Here is a 22,331-nt window from a genome sequence, read left to right as displayed (position 1 = left end):
ACGGAGCGACTAGGCCTGTGAGCCACAATTGCTGAGCCTGCGCGTCTGGAGCCTGTGCTCCGCAACAAGAGAGGCCGCGATAGTGAGAGGCCCGCACACCGCGATGAAGAGTGGCCCCCACTTGCCACAACTAGAGAAAGCCCTCGCATAGAAATGAAGACCCAACACAGCCATAAATAAATAAATAAATAAAATTAAAAAAAAAAAAAAAAAAAAAAAAAAAAAATGAGGCCATTTGAGTATCAGTAAGGGTAAAAACTATAATGGATTGAAACACATCAGATATATCTTATTTAAATTTATGAGCTTACAGTAATGCTTTTAAGAAATGGTAACTGGGGGGATTATGAAAAAACTTTATGTTGAAAAAAGGCAAAGAATCAAGTATTTACGTTGCTTTTTGTACACAACCTGAAGCACTGAGTAAACAAATAGTAGATGAGGGGAAGTTTCTCTTCATGAACAATGCTTCCTGCTAATAAATGAACAAAGAATAACAGAATTAGACTAGCACCATTTTGCAATCCCCTGTAAATTTATGAATTTAAACAAACATCTCATTGCAAAAGGATATACTACTAACCAGTGAACTCCTGACGGAAATACGCCAAGACCAACTATGAAGTTGTCAGGCAAAACACAGCGAAGCAAACCAAACAATGCCTCGAGGACTTCCTAGCAGTTCCCAGGAAGTGCAGGAGACAAAGGAACGTGCCTAACACCACCACAGGGATACAACCATCAAAATCCAGATAGTGGATATTCTACTGGACAAATGATCTGGTTTCTTGAACAGAAAAAAACTAAAATAAAAAAGATAGAGATGGAACCAGTAGCTTAAAAGAAGAAGTTTAAGGGACATAAATAGACTATTTGTATCCTGATTCATGTAAACTGTAAAAAAAAAAAAAAATCCTACAACATAGCAAAAAGATTTGTAAGACAATTAGAGAAATATAAACACTGGATATTTGATGATATTAAGGAATTATTGTTTATTATGTTTTAGGTATGATGATGGTATTGTAGCTTTGTATGAGAAAAAGAATCCCAATGGTTTATATAAATACTAAAATATTCCCAGATGGTATGATGTTGGGAATATGCCTCAAAACAGTCTGGGTATAGGGGTGGGGTAGATGAAACTGTGCTGATGGCTGTTGAAGTGGGGTGATGGGGCATGGGAGTCCATTTTATGATCTCTCTACTTTTGGATAGGTTTGATATTTTCTATAACACAAGATTAATGTTCCTTCAGGAAGTCAACAGTGTTTCTCAAGTGTGGTTTCCCACAGCTGTCACTTTGGGGTACTTATTAAATTTCGTATTCTGCATGTTAGTCTACCTGGGGTACTCAATAGCAGTAAAAGTCTGCCCAACCCTGATTTCTGAAGCACAATTCCTAGGTGTGAAGCTCTGAAAATTGCATATATGCAGGTGGGTCTTCTGCACACCCCATTTCGCTTTACTTATTTGCATGAAATAAATTATTTCTACTTTCAAAGAGTTTTAAACAATTAAATCTCAAAACTTTTTCCTACTAAAAAACCTTAGAGTAACCTAAAATATCCTTCACACATTGTTTGATTTCAATAAAATATTTCCTCTCCATGTCACATATCAACAAGCCAGTGATTTTAACCATCTATTATGGGAGTAGGGTATCAGATCATACTTTTTAAAGCTTGCTGAGCACTGGGGGTTAATAAACTAGAGCAAAGAGCCTAATATAACTTGGATGAAGTCACAGAAATGTGCCTCTTTTATGGACGACAAGCTTGGCGACAGAAAAGATGAGCAAAATCCTAAAAAAAAAAACAAAAACAAAAAAACCAACATGATCCCCATCCAGCTACATCATCAGTTCAACAAATGTCCCTAGAGTCACAAGAGCTGTTTTTCAAAAAGCGGGGCCACTGTCCTTAACACAAAAAACGCACTTCTGACGACGGTACTTATCATTAGAAGCTAGCAGTTTGTTGAATGACTCGGTTTCTTCCGTGAGCAAACAGTTTACCAGGATGAACAATCACAACCAGACAGCGATAGCAAACGTGTGGACAAAGAATAGAGAGTAGAAAGGGACAGAATCAACACTTACTAAGCATCACTAAGGTGCTAGTGGCAGTCTTAGAAGCTTTGTATAAGTTTTCTAATTTAATCTTTCCTGAAGCATGTAGCTTTTATACTTGTTTCAAAACGCCAAGCATTTTACCAAGGGGCTTCAGAGCATCTGCATTTTTAAATTGAATTTCTCACTGTTTAGCAACTAATTAAATGAAGCATTCCATGTGTCATACAGTAGACTAGCACTTAACACAGGGGTTAGTTCTAAAGTTCCCACCCAACACAAAGTGTGTGTGGGATCAAAATCAGCCTTAAGATTTTGAGATTTTAAGGCGTCAAGCAGATCCTAACACTCTTCCACTCAAAAGTTTCAGTGGCTTCCCCCACATGTATGGAGAAATCTACAGTCCTGGTCCTACGTCAAGGCTTATAAGGCCATGTATGACTGATTGTAGCTGTGTGATACTCCCTTATTTCCTGCCCATCGCCCTCTTTTGCTCTGCTCTGGCATCCTGGCCTCCATGTTCTGTACCACAAGCCAGACACAATCCTGTTCCGACCCAGAATTCTTCTCCTCTGGCAAATCACACAGTGTGCTCCCTTCATTGGGGTCTTGCTCAAATACTGTCTCTCTCTGTCTGAGGAGCAGCCCTACCCTCTTTCCCCCACGATTCTGATTCTTCTTAGATTACTTTACATTTCAATCAGAGCGTTCATCACAGCTGACCTTGCAGCATATATTCCTGTTTGTTTGCTGTTTATCTTTCACTGTAGAATGAAGCTTCTGAGAGGCAGGGACTTTGTTCACTGTGCTGACCCAGCACCCGTAAGAATGCTGGCACAGGGAAGGCACTAAGTATTACTGAGTGAATAGAAGTCCCCTAGAGTCTAGGGCCTAGACCGTGCATCAAGGATAGTCTAGAAGGTTTTTGTTTATACCACCATGTGCAATAATTATCTCAAACACTGAGGTTTAGAAACCACTGAGCTAGCCTAAGGCACGAGGGGAAAGTCTGTAGCAGGTGTGTGTGTGGGCGTCCAAACCGCTGTGCCTCGAACATCCCTGGTGGAGAGAATTCTAAAGCATTCTTGCTAGCATTAAGCATTTCCTTAATCCCACTTTGATAGTAAGTCTCTGTATCTTAAATATTTAGTGGATTTTGCTGTTGTTGTTATTGTGAGGGTTAAAGGAGATGATAGCAGAGTTCTCCAGAAGTGAGATTTAGTCATCCTGATAATTAAAGGTAATTTCCATTCTGACGTGGTGGAGATTACCCATGGACCAGCACACTACCAGGTTTCTGCATATCTCAAAATGTTTCTCCTGTCATTGCAGCACATATACTGCCGTCCTTTAATTAGAAAGGTTGTAGCTCTACCCTTGTTTTTCCCTTTCTTAACATATAAACTTAAGATCTTCCTATGGCCATTTACATGTAAGTTCACAAGTAAGCATCCTAGCATAGCATGGGTACATGACATGCAATTACTAAGGCCAAACTACACAGCCCGAGTTCTTGTCTTCAGTGAATTTTGGCATAAGAAGTAAGTGTGTGGTAGAAAATGGTGTAACAAAATTGAGATATTGGCACTAGAGTGACCTAGGTAACCATGCTTATGGTAGCAAAATGTCAGCATGGAAATCAAAGATTGGACTCGCCATGCAAAACAAGGTAAGTGGTGCCTTCTGAAATGGAATAGACATAGATGGGTCCCCAGGCTTGTAAGTTTCTTCTTCTCTTTCTCTTTTTAAAGACATCATTGAGAATCTCATTAATGTTATAATTTGACAGGTGTTTTCTGCCTCTAATGGAAGATTTAGACTAGCTGAGGAAACTATCACTGGTTCCCCAAATTGAAGCCTTACCAATTAAAAAATGCAAATTGTTTCATATTGTTAATGATTTCAACTTTGAAAGAAGCCACTTCTACTCTTCCTTTTAAGTGAGTAAGTTCTAAGTGGCTAAGTGTAAGTGGAAAAAAATATCCTGAGATTGCAAGGTAGTTGTTTTTAAAAAATACAATACCCTGTCATTACTTGCAAGTCCTTATTTTAGGGAACCAAGATTTTCTCAATACTGTGCAACAATATTAAAAAAAAAAGTCGTCAACAACAAAAGGGAATAAATTGGAAACTGAAGTTAGAAAAGCCTACAGCTGTCATCCGTAACACTGATTTCAAATTTCTGTGTTCATCCACAAAGCCTCCTTGTTCTTTTTCTGGGTTTTATAAGTCAGCATTATACATTGAAATCTAACAAATTTTTCCTTTATCAGTTTTATATATTGAGGTTTCACATAAGATTGTGTTTGAAAAAGGAACTGATACTAAAAAATAAAAATAAAGTGAACAGGGCCCTGTGGGGGGTATATCTTAGAATTTGGAAAGTGAAGAAGAGAATAATGTTTGCTGACCTGTTTATTATATTAAATTGTATACTTTTTTTTAAAATGATTCATCACTGCATGTAATATACTATACCATGGAAAATATCAAGTCAATGCCATAAAATAAATATCTTGGACTCAACTGCAAAAAAGAAAAGAAAAAGAGCTAGTACTAAAAATATTTGTAAATCGTCAAGTAAAGGCAGTGGATGATATTTGTACCTGTGGGTGATTATTGCTGTAGCTCTTGCCTAAATACGGGCAAGAAAAGAAAAAGAAAAAAACAGAGTTCTTGGGCAACTTTCCTCCCACATGATAGCAAACACTTGGATGTAAGTAATGTCTCCACTGTCTATTTAATCTCCTTTTTCATGTTTGGAGTTAAGCTGGAAAAGGGCTGGAGGCATCACGGATGCAACGTGTTTGCACACATGAACAGTTCTCAGAGAACAGAGGGATGGGGGTAGAAAGAGTTTCATCTGCCTGTGATACCGTGGCCCCTGCCATCACCTTTCCCATTGGGTACTTTCTGATTCAAGGGAAGGAATGCACTGTGGTGGAGAGGGCATGGGTTTTATTACTCAGACTGACTTAGGGTCAAAACCAGCATGTTTATTATTAGTAGGGTAACTTTGAGCTGACTCACTTCCGTTTTGTCTAGCCTCTCTTATCTGCAACATGGAGATGGCAATATCCACCTTGTCGAGATACCTCTACATCTTACAAGGAATAACATATGAAAGTCACCTAGCCCCAGACTCAGTGTTCAAGAAATAGCGTCTGCCCTGTTCTTGGGACCTTGTAGGAATGCCGACCAGCCTGCTGCAGCCACAGGGATCAAAGTTCTATCTGGGAATGGACTTTCCAGGCGAGAGATGCAGCCCTACCTGTTCCTGAACGTCATGAAGAGGCCCTTCCAGAAATCCAGCCATGGGCCTCATTCTAACCTCTTTGAGCCCCACTTTGGTGGTAGTCTGTGAACACGCCTGATCCAAGAGGAGAAAACAAACAAACAAACAAACAAACAAAAAGGGTGGGAGAGAGGTGCAGACTCTGCCAAGGGCTAATGCCGTACAAAAAGGTGCGGAGAATTGTCCTTTTGTTTAAATAGAAGTCAACGTTTTCTAAGCATTAAATGGGGGCCCCTTCTCTCCACATTTAAAAGCAAGCACTTGCCACTTCAGCTGTTCAAATCACATAGGACTGAAAATAGTATAGCTGAAAGAAACGTAGCCTTTGTAATTAAGAGTTCTCTTTCTTTTCCCCCTTCTCAAAGCCAACAGGAACAAACTGAACTGAAACGTGGTTGTTTAAAAGGTTAAAAAGTTGTCATCTCCCTGGGTTCTATCTTTGGACTTGCTTTCTTTGTCTTTCTAAGATGCTGAAGATGTTTGCTGAATGTATAGAAAATGCGAGCACACGTGGGGAGTGGCATTGGCAAGGGCTCTCCTAGCATCACTGGGGCAGTCCTCTTCCCAGGAAACCAGACAGCACGCTATTCACTGATCCCTTTGTTTTTTTTCTCTAACTCATGAGCTTGTAATGTGGTTAACGAGTAAGATAGCTGCTTACCACAAGCAGGGAGAATTCTGCACACAGCATTCAATTGTATCCACAAACAGAAAGCTTGGAATTTGGTGGAAGAGAAACAAGGTGTTTGGTGAGCCAAGAACCAGAGTCAAGACTGTGAGTTTCTTCAGGCCAAAGCTTCTATTTCCTTCTCCCGGTACAGGGCCTGTGGCTGGCATTCAATAAATATTTGGAGAATTACTAAATGCAGGAATGAACATGGGATGTCCAGAACTGCTAGTGAATTGTACCTTATGGGAAAACCTTTCCGGGTTTTGTAAACAGTGTAAAATTAAACTCAGCTAACAAAACAGGAAGATTTAGGGGTACCCATCTCACGTTCCAGTCTTCAGAGAAAAAAAAAATTAAATATTTCTGTATATATATACTGGAGTATTACTCAGCCATTAAAAAGAATGAAATAATGCCATTTGCAGCAACATGGATGCAACTAGAGATCGTCATACTGAGTGAAGTAAGTCAAACAAAGAGAAATATCGTATGATATCCCTTATATGCGGAATCTAAAAAGAAATGATATAAATGAACCTATTTACAAAACAGAAACAGACTCACAGACTTAGAGAACGAACTTATGGTTACCAGGGGGGAAGGATGGGCGGAAGGGACAGTCGGGGAGTTCGGGATCGACATGTACACACCGCTGTATTTAAAAAGGATAACCAACAAGGACCTACTGTATAGCACAGGGAACTCTGCTCAATGTTATGTGGCGGCCTGGATGGGAGGGGAGTTTGGGGGAGAATGGATACATGCATATGTATGGCTGAGTCTCTTTGCTGTGCACCTGAAACTATCACAACATTGTTAGTCAGCTATACTCCGATATAAAACAAAAAGTTCAAAAAAAAAAAAAGGAACAAAATTGGCTCATATGCAGAGACATGGTTGGACCTAGAGTCTGTCACACAGAGTGAAGTATGTCAGAAAGAGAAAAACAAACATTGTATATTAACGTATGTATGTGGAACCTAGAAAAATGGTACAGATGAACCTATTTGCAGGACAGATGCAGGAAACAGACGTGTGGACACGGGAGGGGGGGTGATGACTTGGGAGACTGGGATTGACATATTTATACTACCATAAATACAGCTAGTGGGAACCTGCTGTATAGCACACGGAGCTCAGCTAGGTGCTCTGTGGTGACCTAGATGGGTGGGATTGGGGGGGGGCACGTGGGAGGGAGGCCCAAGAGGGAGGGGATGTATGTATACATATAGCTGATTCATTTCTTTGTACAGTAGAAACTAACACAACATTGTAAAGCAACTATACCCCTATTTAAAACAAAAGAAAAGACTTTTGTAGTCAGTAGGGAAAACTAAACAGGCATCAGAAACAACATTTTAAAAATATGCTATTAAATCATTAAAGCATAGAGTCAAATTTAGGAATTAATGCAAAGGGACCAAGGAATTTCTGAAACTTAACACCAGATTCAGAAATGGACCTAAACACGGTGATCCATGTTATGCTACATTCTTGATTCTTGCTCTTGTCTTGGATATTATAACAAAGAAGCATCCTGGAAACAGAAAGAGGTAGATAACCTCACATTCAGGAGGACTCAGAAGTGAACATCACTGTGGGAGACACAGGGGTTTATCAAGGAAGGAGGAGAGCATGCCTTCAAGTAGCACACAATCTAACAAGCAGTAAGAACCAGCCTGATCTAACGAAGAAATAACCACAAAAATAAAGCTATAGGAAAAATGATACTATTAGAAAATAGACAATCCAGTTACAAAAATAGGCAAAAAACCTGAACAGACACCTTACTACAAAAGATCTGTAGGTGGCAAAATAAGTATAGGAAAAGATGCTCCAAATCACATGTCATTAGGGAACTTCGAGTTAAAACAACGAGATACCACTACTCACCTACCAGTATGACTAAAATCCAGAACACTAACACCACTAAACGCTGGTGAGGACCTGAAGCAACAGGAACTCTCATTCATTGCTGAAGGGAACGCAAAATGGTACAGCCACTGTGGTGGAGAGTTTGGCAGTTTCTTACAAAATGAAACATACTCTTACCACGTGATCCAGCAATCACACTCCATGGTATTTACCCAGAGGAGGTGAAAACTTATGTCCATATAAAAACTTTTATGTGGATGTTTATAGCAGCTTTATCAATAATTGCCAAAACTTGGAAGCGACCAAGATGTCCTTCAGTAGGTGAATGGATCAACTGTAGTACATCCGTGCAACGGAATATTATTCAGCAATAAAAAGAAGTGAGTTATCAAGCCATGAAAAGATATGGATGATCCTTAAATGTACATTACTAAGCGAAAGAAGCCAATGTAAAAAGACTACATACTGTATGTATTGGTCCAACTATCTGACATTCTGCAAAAGGCAAAACTAGGATGACAGTAGAAAGATGAAGGGTTTGGGGGTTGGGAGGCAGGGGGTTGGGCTCCTTGAATAGGTGGAGCATGGGATTTTTAGGGTGGTGAAACTATTCTGTATGATACTGTAATGGTGGGTACAGTGTCATATACCACTGATACCAATGATACCGTATATCATTATACCTTTGTCAAAACCCATACAATGTACAACAGAAAGAATTAACTCAACTGTAAACCTTGGACTTCAGTTAATAACAATATGTCAATATTGGTTAATAACAGGGGACACTGTGCTTGGGGGAAGGGCAAGGCAGGGAATGTGGGAACTCTCTGTACTTTCCCATCAACTTTTCTGTAAACCTAAAACTGCTCGAAAAAAATTAAAGTCTGTTAATTAAAAAAACAAAACTGTACTGTCAGCTGTTCGAGATTTTTCCCTCCAGATGACTTTCCAGATACTGGCTGGGGTCCAGTGGAATTCATCAGAGAAGATGCCATCAAGATGACTCCCAGTCAGGCTTTGAAAGACCAGCAGGGACTGGTTTGTGAGTCAAGAACTGGGAGGCCATGGTGTTTCAGACGGAGGTGACGGGCAAGGTTTAGAGGTAGAACCCACTGGGAAGAGTGGTCAGCAGAGCACTGCACTTGACCACAAGACAAAGCTCACAAGTTGACAAGTAACTGGAGGTAAGAGTGGAGGTGTTGGACTGTACTTAGGAGTTCAAAATGGGATCTGAAAGGTGAATGAGGTCACTCTGGACAACTGGGAAGGGACGTGACAGAGTCAAAATGAGGTACAAGGAAGCATCTCTGTTAGGTTTAGGCCAAGAGACATGAGAGAAAGGGAACCCCACTACAGGTGAGGTTATCTATCAGTCATCAGCCCTGAGGGAAAGTCAACAGAAGATACTGGGAATCTAAGGGAAAGTAAAATTTCCAAGAAAAGACATGCTGAGCTATGTTAAGGAGGCCAAGGTGGAAGAGTAATACTTTCTCAAAAGTCCTGACCAGGAGGAGGGAACCCAAGAGCGTAGCTCTCTATCAAGTAGGGTCCTAGATCTTCTCCTCACTCACGTTTCTCATCTTACCATAGTTAAGGGCAGAGCAAGAGGTCTACAGTGGATCCCAGCAGGAAAGAGAAAATGAGAGGGAGGAGAAAGGGCACTTACCATTGGTGAAGCCAGAGAATTTTCACTCTTATATCCATGCACTGAAAAACTCAGAAGCCATAGATGTTCTAAAGACCTATATTTATTAACAAGGAAAGACGTTCACAACAGATTCCGAAGTGAGAAAAGAAGGTTCAGAAGAGTCTATCAATTATGATGCCATTTTTGTAAAGCTGCCTCCATTTATTTGTACATGTATGCAAAGAAAATATTCTGGAAGAAAACACTCAAATGCCAACATTTACGGGCGACAGCAACACGGTAGGTTTTTTATGTTGCTTCTCTGTAGTTTCCTAACTCCTCTAAAAGCTATTGCAGAGATTACTTCTAAGAGACTAATTTTTTCAAATGGAAGAGGTAACGCTCTTTCCATCTCATAACTCAAGCCTCCAATAACGTTCTCCTTGTTAAGGGTAGAATAGCCAGTGCCTTACACAAAAGCCAGTGCTCGCTTTAGATCACTGTGGTGCAGCTTCTCGTGATACAAATTACATCAACAGCCATGTCTGATGCCTAAGGGAAAAAAGCCATGGAAATTCCAAAGAACTAAAGTTAAAAAACGTAACGTCAGAAGCAGCGACAGCAGCAGCAGAGAGAAATGTGTGAAGAGGGAAGGAGAGAGACCTCCACATATTCCCAGCACTTGTTTCCTGGACTCTGGAGGAGGGTTTCTTGATTAATCTATTTTAAAAATTGTTATTGTAAAAAAAAAAAAAAATTCCTGGCTAAAAATAACAGTAAAATGCACAAGATATGCAGAAATACCCCATGATGCAAATTATTTATGGAGATAATGTAGCAACGTGACCAGGAATTAGCATGACTCACAGTTTCTCCTCAGCTGAGATGGGTTCCCCATCCACAAACCTGAGGGACGCATGGTCCAATCACCAGTGCTGGGTTTCGATGTCTGTTCTTATCCATCAGAACTGTTGCTTTACATACAGAGGAGGGAGTGGTGATGGTAGTGGTCCTCAGGGTAGGGAGGAATGGTATAGCGAAACAGGTATCCCAGCACCAGTGTTTTAAAAGATTATCTTTATCATCTTTCCTAAGCTGACGGTTTCATCTTGAAATCTGTTACAGGAAATACCTTTAACCAAAAGCCATCTGTTTTGAATTCTCCCTTTCTATGGGCATAAATTCACTACAGCTATTTACTGTAGTTCAGTTTTTAGGCATATTGCAATTATCTTTCCTGTAACTTTCATTTCTAGTGCATTAAAGTAGGAGTATGAGAGACCCAGAAGGGAAAACTTTTTAAGAACAGTTGACTTTAAACTTTATTACCTGCTAACAACCCTGTCCAAATTTTAGTAGGGGAAAAAGCCAAACTATTTTCTAAAAGAAAACTAAAAGATTGTCTGAAGATTCCATTTATTCCTGTTTTTTTCTGTTCCTTATAAAACATGGATATGCTCTTGGTAAAGCTATCCCATTTCTGTTTCAATCTAGTGACCACTGAATATTTAACTCTGTTTACCTACCAAACAGGGAACTGTAGCAATAATCACAGAATGACAGCGGGAACAACAATATAAACCAAAATGATAATTTGTCTCCTATTAACCTTGAAAGTAACATCACTGAGAAATAACACACTCTGAGGCTAGAGCCTGATCATTTAGTTTAGGATAAATAAACTCAGTTACAAGGTAACAACCACTACCTGATAAAGGGGGACATACTGTTAGGGAGTGTGTGTTAACCCTGGGCTATGAGTATATAGTGAGGTACACAGTTACAACTCAACACAGAGCATACTAACCAAAGGAATCAAACCCCAGCCCCCTTTCTAAGGAGATTACTATTAACAATGTGCTAAGTTAATGCATGCGTTTATAAAATGTCCATGCCTGATATTGGAGATACTGAGATTTAGAACCACCAGAAGTTCTCAGTGCTGCTTGAGAATGTACACTGAATCATTCCTCAGCAGCAAAGGGAGAAAAACAGTACATTAGAAGTCATGTCCAGAAGGTAAAAGGGACATAGTCTCCTGCCTTGCTGTCTTAATTTTGAATGGAAGAATGTACACTTACTTAGATTAATGCTGCTTCTGAACAGAAGCACAAAATAGTGGGTAGATTTGTGATAGAAAACTATTTGAGAGGTTGAGTGACTCATCTGGATCAAGTCTCTGCACCTAAAAATATAGGAAGGCAGATTTGAAGGTTTCTAAAATCTTCCAAAACTGTACAGTGGACAGAGTTGGTCTTCGGCCACCCAAAACTAGAAAGGCAGAATTTTAAGATTCACTTGCAGACACAGAGTGGGCACTCAATAAATGCCTGATGAATAAATGAATGAACGTTTATTTAGAGCTGTCTGTGTGTAACATTTACTAGGGCCTGAAAAACCAGCATAAATTATACAAGGGTCCTGTCCTTAAGAAGCTTCTAATCTATCAGGAGATGCAAAATATAAATGAGCAATTTTAATACAGTGTGATGCTTGTAGTAATAAGGCAAGGCTATAAATATAGTAATATATGTCTAATATAAATTAAAACAGACTAACAGGGAGCCAACAGTTAAGAACTAGGGAGAGGGACAGATAAAGCTTCTAAGATAGGATTTGATTAAACTAATTCACACCAAGGTGCTAAAATCTTATCTATAGCTTCTGTCCCAGGATCATTTGCTTTGAATGTACAACAAGAGGAAGGTTTGCTCAGTTCTAGAGGACTGAACTGCTATTAGTGGCATTTCAGGTATCAGGTGAGAGATGGCAGAGAAGATACTTCAAATAACACTACTGGGCAGAAAGTCTACTTAGTTCTATCATGAAAAAGGCTCAAAGCGGGTAGGTGCATGTCTTCAAACAATTGTATCCAGCAAGCACATGAAAGAGAGCTGGTGAAGTGTCTTGAACAGATATTTGCACACCCATGTTCAGAGCAGCATCATTCACAACAGCCAATTGGTGGAAGCAACACAAGTGTCCATCAATGGATGAATGGATTAAAAAAAAGGGTGGTCTATATATACAATAGAATATTATCCAGCCTTAAAAAGGGAGAAAATTCTGACATATGCCCCAACACAGATGAACCTTGAGGGCAGTATGAGAAATGAAATCAACCTGTCATAAAAAGACACATACTGTATGATTCCACTTGTTTGAGGTACCTACAGTAGTCAAATCCATAAAGACAGAGGTAGAATGGTACTTGCCAGGGGCTGGGAGGAGGGAGGATAGAGAGTTAGTGCTTGATGGTATAGAGTTTCCATTTTGCAAGATGAAAAGCATTCTGGGATGGCAGTGATGGTTTCACAACAGGTGAATGTACTTAATACCACTGAACTATACACTTAAAGATGTACAGTTAAGATGGTAAATTTTTTTGTGTGTATTTTATCACAATTTTTAAAACTGGGAACAAAAGAAAGTTGAAGTACACCATAGCTTTGAAATTGATATGCAAAGTTTTTAGAGTATTATAAAGATTGTTATTAGTTATTATATATGGAAAGTTATTGCAAAGACGACAGAACAGATAGCATGTATTGATTAGATGGGCAGCTGCTTGCTTCCTAGTATGTTTGAAAAAATGACACCCAGAAGATCTCCTCCAGGATCAGCTGCAATTCCACCATTAAAAAAATTCAATCCTTGGGTCCCCGAGCTTTTGCAAAGTGCAACTATCCTGGCCAAGGTCCCTATCAGCTTCATATCTCTTTATTAGACTGTTTCTCCACAGGTCAACCAAGGTGCATGAACTGATTTGAGGCGTCTGGGAGAGGGGAAAGATGAGGTCCAAAAGGAGGAGAGGAAGTCCGGACAGTGGAAAAAAGCAAGTCAGCAGGAACTGGTGAAATCAAATTGTGCTACTTGGAAATTCTCTCCATGCCACTGATGACCTGTTGCCACAGGTTTTCATAGAAGCCTAGCTCTGCTCTCCATCCTGACCCCTCCCTTCTATCTGAAAGACTCCCAGCAATACAAAAAGTCACAAGGCAAAACTCAGAAGGAGTTTGATCCTAAAATCAACACGGCTTCTGCTAAACAATTTTCAACTGCGGCTACATATTTCATCATGGAAACTAATTTGGAGTTTCCAGTTTCATGAACTGAAGTATGGTCAGCAAATCTAAGATTGAGATGGAATAAGTAAATACACAGGCTTCAGAACTCTGCATTTCTGAGTCAGCTGCAATGAAAAGGTTAGGTTCAAAGAATATAGATATGCGAGCGGTGTAAGAGATAAGAGAGTGGATCAGAGGGGCTTTAATGTAAGCTATGACTTTATGCCCCTTATCCTAGAACCTGGGGCTAGAGAGCCAGCTGAATGCAAGGTTTCCATGCTTTCTGGAGTCATGCTGCTCCTCTGTGGCTGGGTTGCCTTCAGGAGAGCACACCAGGGATATGGGGGATGTGTGTGTGTGCGTGTGTGTGCGTGTGTGTGTTAGAGAGACAGAGAGAGATCTACTGTGATATCAGGAGAGTTTACCTAAAAAGGGGGAGAAGCAACAGTATTCTGAACCGGGAGAGCCTCTCTCTCATTATAAGATCCTCAGAATACTTAGCAGGCATTACAGTCTCCACACCATCAGACCTTAGCTGACGTGACCGCCTCTGTACATTAATAATGGAGGTGATTAAGGGTAGCTTCAAAGAAAGTTCCACTCACTCAGACTTCAGCGTACTATTAAAACTTCTCAAAAAGTACAGGAGGTGGGTTGTTTTTTTTTTTTTAACATCCTTATTGGAGTATAATTGCTTTACAGTGGTGTGTTAATTTCTGCTGTATAACAAAGTGAATCAGCTATACATATACATATACCCCCATATCCCCTCCCTCTTGCGTCTCCCTCCCAGCCTCCCTAGTCCACCCCTCTATGTGGTCACAAAGCACCGAGCTGATCTCCCTGTGCTATGTGGCTGCTTCCCACTAGCTATTTTACATTTGGTAGTGTATATATGTCCATGCCACTCTCTCACTTTGTCCCAGCTTCCCCTTCCCCCTCCCCGTCTCCTCAAGTCCATTCTCTACGTCCGCGTCTTTATGTCTTTATTCCTGTCCTGCCCCTAGGTTCTTCAGAACTTTTTTTTTTTTTTTTAAGATTCCATATTTATGTGTTAGCATATGGTATTTGTTTTCTCTTTCTGACTTACTTCACTCTGTATGACAGACTCTAGGTCCATCCACTTCACTACAAATAACTCAACTTCATTTCTTTTTATGGCTGAGTAATATTCCATTGCATATATGTGCCACATCTTCTTTATCCATTCATCTGTCGATGGACATTTAGGTTGCTTCCATGTCCTGGCTTTTGTAAATAGTGCTGCAGTGAACATTGTTGTACATGACTCTTTTTGAATTATGGTTTTCTCAGGGTATACGCCCAGTAGTGGGATTGCTGGGTCGTATGGTAGGTTCTATTTTTAGTTTTTTAAGGAACCTTCATACTGTTTTCCATAGTGGCTGTATCAATTTACGTTCCCACCAACAGTGCAAGAGGGTTCCCTTTTCTCCACACCCTCTCCAGCATTTATTGTTTGTAGATTTTTTGATGATGGCCATTCTGACTGGTGTGAGGTGCTACCTCACTGTAGTTTTGATTTGCATTTCTCTATTGATTAGTGATGTTGAGCATCCTTTCATGTGTTTGTTGGCAATCTGTCAGGAGGTGGTTTTGATCACAGTGTTAATTTTAATTGTGTACTCATGTCCCTTGTGGATTTATTAGCCTGGTTACATTGCTTCAGATACCACAAAAAGCACAGGTGGGTGAGAAAAGAAGGTGACAAAACCCAGTGAAATAATACACAGGTGGCAGCATACACACACCTGCATCTTCACCCGCTTTTCAAAAATAAGATTCTATTTTCCTCCTCTATACATGTTCTCGGACAGATTGAATAAGTATTTGTAAAGAGACATATATTATTTTGATTAATATTTCATGCAAAACCTCTTATTGTACAGAAAGAATATGGGAGTTGGACCTTCCTTTACCTATACGGCTGGGCTCTCTCCTTCACCTGCCACTGTTCTAGACTCTGTGCTGGAAACCAGACCAGGCGGAACATAGCAAACCGTATTTTCCTTTCAAGATCAGATGCAATGAGTCAGTGTTTGTGCAGTAATCTGCTAGTAAAGCAAATAAGCAGACTTGAGAACTCCCAAACACGCCATGTTTTCATTTCCATTTCACAGGACAATGGAGCTCACCACACAGGGACATTTTAAATTATGAGGTCCCCTTCCACACATCGATCCGTCCTTCACATAACCGTTTGAGACTTTCTGCTAAAATTATCTAAAATGCTTGCTGTTTCTCAGCAGCAAACAAATGCCTTTAGCCTCTGACCCAGCATCGGGGTTTCTCAAACCCTCTCCTGCCTGAAAATGTGTCCCCAACCAAGTAGCAGTACCTGGCGATCACCCTGCCAGGCACAGGGCCCAAGCCTCTAGCCCCAAAGGGGCAGACCCGTTCCCCCGATTGATTTCAGAGCTAACCCAACACTTGTATCAGTGAGCACCAAATGAAGAGCTAATACCATCAAGTATCCTCACCAGAGGTTGGTTTTAAAACTCTCTAAGTGGAGAAAATGTAGGACTCTGAGCTACAAAATTGGCCCACGTGCTCCCAGAGGACCATGCTCTGGGCTTTCAGTCCTCCTCGCCTTGTCTTCCTCTAGCCCCTTGATTTTTTACTTGCTGTCAATTTCACGGTCGGGGAAGGTGTCCCTCAAAGCAAAGAGCCACCCCAGGAGCCTGCACCGCCCTATCTACACTCTTCTGTACTTCCTATTTTTTGCTGGAAAATTAAAAAGAAAACAAGGCAAATTATTATCTGCTTAATGCACATTTAGATGTCCCTTGCCCCCATTTTTTTAAATCTATAAAAGATAGCACTTAGCACGTCAGAGTTAGAACCCCAAAGCCTGAACAGGACCCTGCCAACTCCCACTCAATATCGTGCAGTTTCGGTGACAACAAACTGGGTCCCAAACGGACCGGTGAAAACCACAAGTTCTCAGTCTCGGTGAGCTGAATTTAGTGAAATGAAACAGTCATTTCTATTTTAGTATTTTTAAAGAGTGACACTTAATAGCACAGTTAAAAGATCACTTCTTGAAATTAACGAGTGAGCCCTGATCCCATCCGAGGGTAAAGAAGGATTTTTTTAAAGGGTCTGAGGGCCCCTGGAACACACTGCCTATTTTGAGGTGTCACAGGGAAACCTGTTGCAAAGAAGAGTCTTCAGCTGGGGTGGTGCTGTAATATTACCTATCAGCCAAAGACACTATCTTTATGGGTCTTTCAATCAGCCCATCAGCAGGTATTTGTTCAGAAACCCCAGCACACAGGAGCAGGCAGGACCCCACCAGGAAGTGATGCAATAAACGCTGCCTGCAGGGTCCGACTCCCTTAATGTGTTCTGCTGAGCCCTCCCGGCAGACTTCACGTAGACACTGCGCATGACCTGAGCGCCTCTGCCTTTCCTTGGACGCTCACCATCCTCTTTTCTGGTTCCGCTGTTTAGAAAGCCCATGTCAACCTGGAACCACCTCTCAGTTGTAGTGTTTTTGTTTTCTCCAATGACCCCTGGGACGTCTCTTTGGAAACTTTCCTGAATTGCCTAGGCTTACAAATGCTTTTAGGCTTTTGCCATTAACCGAGTTTTTACATAACGAATTGATGATGTCAACATCCTGCTTAAAATCTTTCAAGGACTCTCTCCTGTCTTCAAGATACACTGCAAACTCCTCCGCAGAGCTTTCTGAAAAGACACTTGGTGATCTGGCCCCTCCCTTGACACTTCTCACCTGCTCTGCTCTAGCGGCTCTGGACTATTTGCACTTTTCCAACATGTCATGTTCTCTCTCCTCTCTGAGCTTGGCACACGCTGTCCATCATGTGACCAACTAAAGCTGGCATTTCCCCCATCCCTTGAATCTGGACTTATTGGGTGACTTGCTTTAGCCACAGGGAAATTAGCAAAGATGTTGCAAGGAGAGGTTAAAAAGCACTTGTGTGCTGGAGTTTATCCTCTCTTGCCGCTCCCGGGATCCCTGAGATCGCAATATGAAAGCTCAGACTAGCCTCCTGGAGGATGAGAGACCACGTGGAGCAGGGACCAGCTGGAAGCTCCCCTCTCCCAACCAGCCTTACAGCTGGACATACGAGTGAGGCCATCAAGGACCAACCAGTCACAGCCAAGCTGCCTAGCCTAGAATAGCCCAGCTGACTCACAGAATCATAAGAAATAATACATGCTTGTTGTTTTAAAGCCACTAAACATTGGGGTGGCTTGTTACATATATATGCCAACTGATACACCCACTTTGTTTCCAGGTTAACACCTGTCGGTCCTTCAGGTCTGGGAATGAAGAGTTCTCTGACCCCAGAAGATGCCACACTGGTTTCCATCCATGGCATCCTCTGGGTACCACTAAAAGAGCCCTAGCCACAGTGTAAAGGAGTTGCCTATTTTCTCACCTCTTTTCCCAGTGACTGGAAGCTCTTTTTAGCTGTTGCGGATGCCTTCCCTAGTGCACACACCTAGTAAATACTTGCTGAAAGAAGACACAGGAATGTATACCTCTATCTTCTGGTTTTTTCTATCTTTAATTTCAAAGAATTAGACCAGGTTACTTTCACCTATCACCACCTAGACATGGTAACTACATCAAAATATTATAGTTTTTCTTTTTTTTAAGAGTTCCACTCATCAATAGCCTTTGGGAATCTCCCTACTCTTTTTATAGATGAGACGACTGTATCTTGCAAACTCACTGTAACTTTCAGTTTGACTAATACAAAAAAATTCACCTAAACTTCCAAGGCCCCTTAGAGTATGCACATGGATAATTCTGACAAATGCTCCCACCTTCACCATCATAATTACTCTACCATATATGTCAAAGAAGCAGAAGACTTTGACAATACATAACTGACTTCGCTGGCGATGCAATGACACTGACAGCTAATGACAATTCCTATTACAGAGGAAACATCTCTACAACAAAGAGACTAGCGAGTGGCAACTGTTCACCTGTTCATTTCAGCAACACATCACGATAAATTTTGTTTTGTGAAATTTATTATCCTAACAGCATTATAGCTGCCACAGTGACTAGGGAGCAATCCCTGGGCTAAAATTTAACTCACATTGTTTGGTAATTGCAATCATTGTTGCTTTTGTTGTGGTCATCCATTTACAATGCTTGGTGTCAGTCTATTTTATCTCTTGTAAAAATAAAATAAAGTGTGTGTGTGTGAAAAAAAAATTTAACTCACATTATCTCATTTAATTCTCTCAACAATCCTGCAGCATAGGTATGACCAGCCCTATTTTACAGATGAGGCAAATAAGACTCAGAGAAGGGGGGCAATTTCCCCAAGGACACACAACTAATGAGTGGCAGGTCTAGGATCTGAACCCACAGATGTGTCCAAAAGCCCTTATTTGGACGAATACCTTTAAATCTCACGCTGTCAAATGGAAGTAAGAACAACCTTCCTTCGAAAGACATGGAAATAGAGGCACTGAGAAAGAAAGTAGCTTGCCCATGGTCTCACAGGGGTGGAAAGGAGAAGGAAACCCAGGCGTCCATCCTTAGCCGATGCTTCTGGCTCCTGGACCAAGCCCAAGGAACCCCCATTGTCTCCTTAGGTGTTAACGTTTAGATTCACACCTACCTCTGTGACTGACAACAACAAATTCAACGGGGAGAGAGAACAGGTTCTTTCTCTTCTAGATGTGCTTCCAATTACTGTATATCTAGATAGGTCGTGAAAAAAAACAGTATGAAGCATGAAGCTCATGAGTCCTAACTGGGCTATCATCTGCTTTACCAGATTTCTTTTAGAAAAGCAACCAACCTAGAGAAGGACTTTACTCTTCCAACTTTAATGTAATTCACAGTCTGTATCTATTATTCATATCAATATGAGAGAATTGATTTCCTTGCCTGTGTACCATGAAGAACAATGAATACTTAGCATTAAATATTGAATTAAGAGTTACATAATGATCCTTTAAAAAAAAAAATCAACTCTGCTTCTCCACCATATCAAAATGTACCTAAGAGATATTTATCGTTCTAGAAACACACAATGTCTTCCACAGTTTAAACCATTTCAACGACTTAACATAATGACCTGTTGGGCATACCACATGCTTGTCAAACAAAACTGATTTATTTAAGAAACATCTTGGAAACACAGGATGCTCTGAAAGTACAAACAACTCCCTTGGAGTTTCTTTTTTGTCCAAGTATTATTTCTCTTAGTTCCAGTTCCAGATATTCATTATCTATCCTTATTCTAGGTATGAAAGGGGGCATTAATATATGCTGAGTATATAAAATGTACTAGATAGGAGTGCACACCGCTGCTTGAGTATACAGAAAGTACTAGAAATACTCAGTTACACCCTAACCGGCTTCCCCATCCTGAAGACACAGGTACATGCTGTTATCTCAGCTAAGTCTGGTCATTCTGCGGAGCAAATACTAAAAGGTCTCTGCAAATACAAAAATTCTTTTAGCAATGAAAGGTACTGATGATATTTTATGTCACTGGTGGGCTTCAAATGTTCTGGGGACATCCCTTTCACCAGATTCCCTGGCGCCCCAGCACCTTTTGTGAAAAATGTCCTGACATCTCCATGCCAAGTGAGACAGACGCACTCCCTAGGAAAAAATGTCAGCCAAAGGCACTGGCTAGGGGCTTCTCTGATGAAATGGCTATGGAGTTAAGTCCCCAAGATATCCATGGTCAGTGGACTGCCCAATTTTAGACTTAATCTAGGCAAGGCCAACTAAGTTAGGGGCTTTAAGATAGAAGGCTTCTGTGTTCTTTTGGATCCAAATAAGAAGAGGGGGAAAAAGTCATTTAATGCCAATTCAATTTGACATCAACGGCAGAGGAGAGTAATTAAAGAGAAGAGGACAAGGGGGGTTCCTTTGCAATGTTGCGAACACCGATAATCACTAGAGCCCAGTCAAAGAACTCTAGTTACACTCAACTGCTTTCAGGCCACACCTGTCAACAGGAAAAGGAGCCAAGATTGACTGTGGTGTTTCCCTTTATCCTCCTCCCTTAACCTCTGATTCCTCCCAAATATCTACCCATGTCCCCAACTCTGAACACCAGTGCTGATAAGCAACGGGAACATTAACCCAATTCACAAGAAAAACTGATACCATCTACTGTTCTCAGATCACCTAACATCCTGGCCCAGCAGTCCCCACATTCTGCCTGGACTATCCATTAATCAGTTTGTTATTCTCCATGGGATGCTATCTGCACCAGAAGGACCATGTGGTCCACGATCCTTAGTAAGTGACACTCCCATGATACTGACATACTCTTCCTGGAGGCCTGCCCAGATGAAGGAAATGGAAAATCCTCTTTGAGCAAGGTGACTGCCACCTCCCCCCTTCTGACCCTCTGGAGGCCTCCCACTTCCACTGCCATTCCTCTGCTTGCCTTTAGGGAAGTGCCAGCCAGTAGGTTGCTAGGACAACGGGCATCATTGCTGGGGCTCAGAAATAGATCGCCAGCAGAGTGGGCAACCTGGATTGTAAATTCTGATGACAGCAACAAGATACCAATTGGCAGCTAATCTGCTCCGCTAAGGGAATGACAGACTAACATTACCCAGCGGATAGCTCTCATCTTGACATACTATCCTTTAATCTGCACTTGTACTTGATGTGGTGGTGACAGAGAAGGGGCAAGAAACTCACTGAAGATACAGGCTGAATGACTATTCTGAATTATGTGAGCCTGTAGATATGCAGGAACCAACTGACATTTATATATTTCTTAGTCTCCTGAAAGTGGGGGGAGGAAGGTTGTTCATAGCAGAAGCAGGAGAGCCGGAAACAGGTAGAACAACTGAGGTTGCCAAAGAAAGGGAAGGGAAAAAAATCTGTTTGCACAGGCAATAGCTGTCCCTGTTCTGAACAACTGCATCCTAATCTCATACTCCCTCTTCTTGGAGAACAAGGAAGAAAAGACAAAAGACACTGAGAAACTAGGGCTTGCCATGGTAGGAGAAGGGAACAATCTTTGTGTCCAGTTCTCTTTGTTCTGCAGGGTAAGGTTTACAATGCTTACAGTGGATAGCAACTTGTAGGAGACCCAGACATGAAGACTGCCTATCAAAGTCTTGGATTTTAGCCCTGGAGAAATTACAATTTTTCAGTTCTATGCAAGCTGCAAAGACTGCAGGGAAAAAAAGAAAGAAAAATGAAATGAAGAACAACCTAATGGAAATTTTTAGAAAACAATTTTAGCAAGAGCATTTTCATTTCCAGATACGCAAAACATCGATGTCCCGATGTCTGTAAGGATGGCTGATGTACAGAATGAAAGATGTAGCACAGCCCAGTAGCCGTGCAGGGGTCCCAAGCAGCAAATTCTGTTGCACTGTGGACAAGTCCTAGTGCTAGACAGTCGTGGCCGGAAGGGAGATGGTCACAAGACGTGTGTGACAAAGGTATTGGGAAAGAAGTAAGATTTACAGGTGGAAGAAGATGGCGAAGAGTCCAAAAAGCATGACAGGAACTTGAGGTCTGGAAACAAAAAGATTCTGAAGGAGGTTTTGCCGTTTGTATCCCATTAATATTTCCACTTTGGGGGATTCTACTTAAGGAAGTTGTTTCAGAACATAAGCACAAATAGAAAACTGACATTGGACTTCCCTGGTGGCGCAGTGGTTAAGAACCTGCCTGCCAATGCAGGGGACACGGGTTCGAGCCCTGGTCCGGGAAGATCCCACAT

At 41.1% G+C, this 22,331-nt stretch overlaps 1 protein-coding gene and 1 long non-coding RNA gene across 4 annotated transcripts in view; one reads left to right on the top strand and one right to left on the bottom strand.

Moving 5' to 3' along the window:
- The window catches only part of LOC309607735, a 39,694-nt gene extending 19,193 nt beyond the window's left edge, over window positions 1-20,501 (top strand). The window contains exon 2 of the long non-coding RNA XR_014232517.1: window positions 231-20,501. This is a non-coding gene — a long non-coding RNA (uncharacterized lncRNA). The remainder of the gene's footprint in view (window positions 1-230) is intronic.
- Window positions 1-22,331, bottom strand: part of ATXN1 (ataxin 1) — a 432,099-nt gene that overhangs the window by 156,161 nt on the left and 253,607 nt on the right. The gene's annotated exons all lie outside the window — the stretch shown is intronic.

Source organism: Balaenoptera borealis (assembly GCF_965194805.1).
Source record: "Balaenoptera borealis genome assembly, chromosome: 12".
Classification (NCBI taxonomy): Eukaryota; Metazoa; Chordata; class Mammalia; order Artiodactyla; family Balaenopteridae; genus Balaenoptera; species Balaenoptera borealis.
The sequence above is the reverse complement of the archived record's forward strand: the minus strand, read 5'-3'. Positions and strand labels throughout refer to the sequence as shown.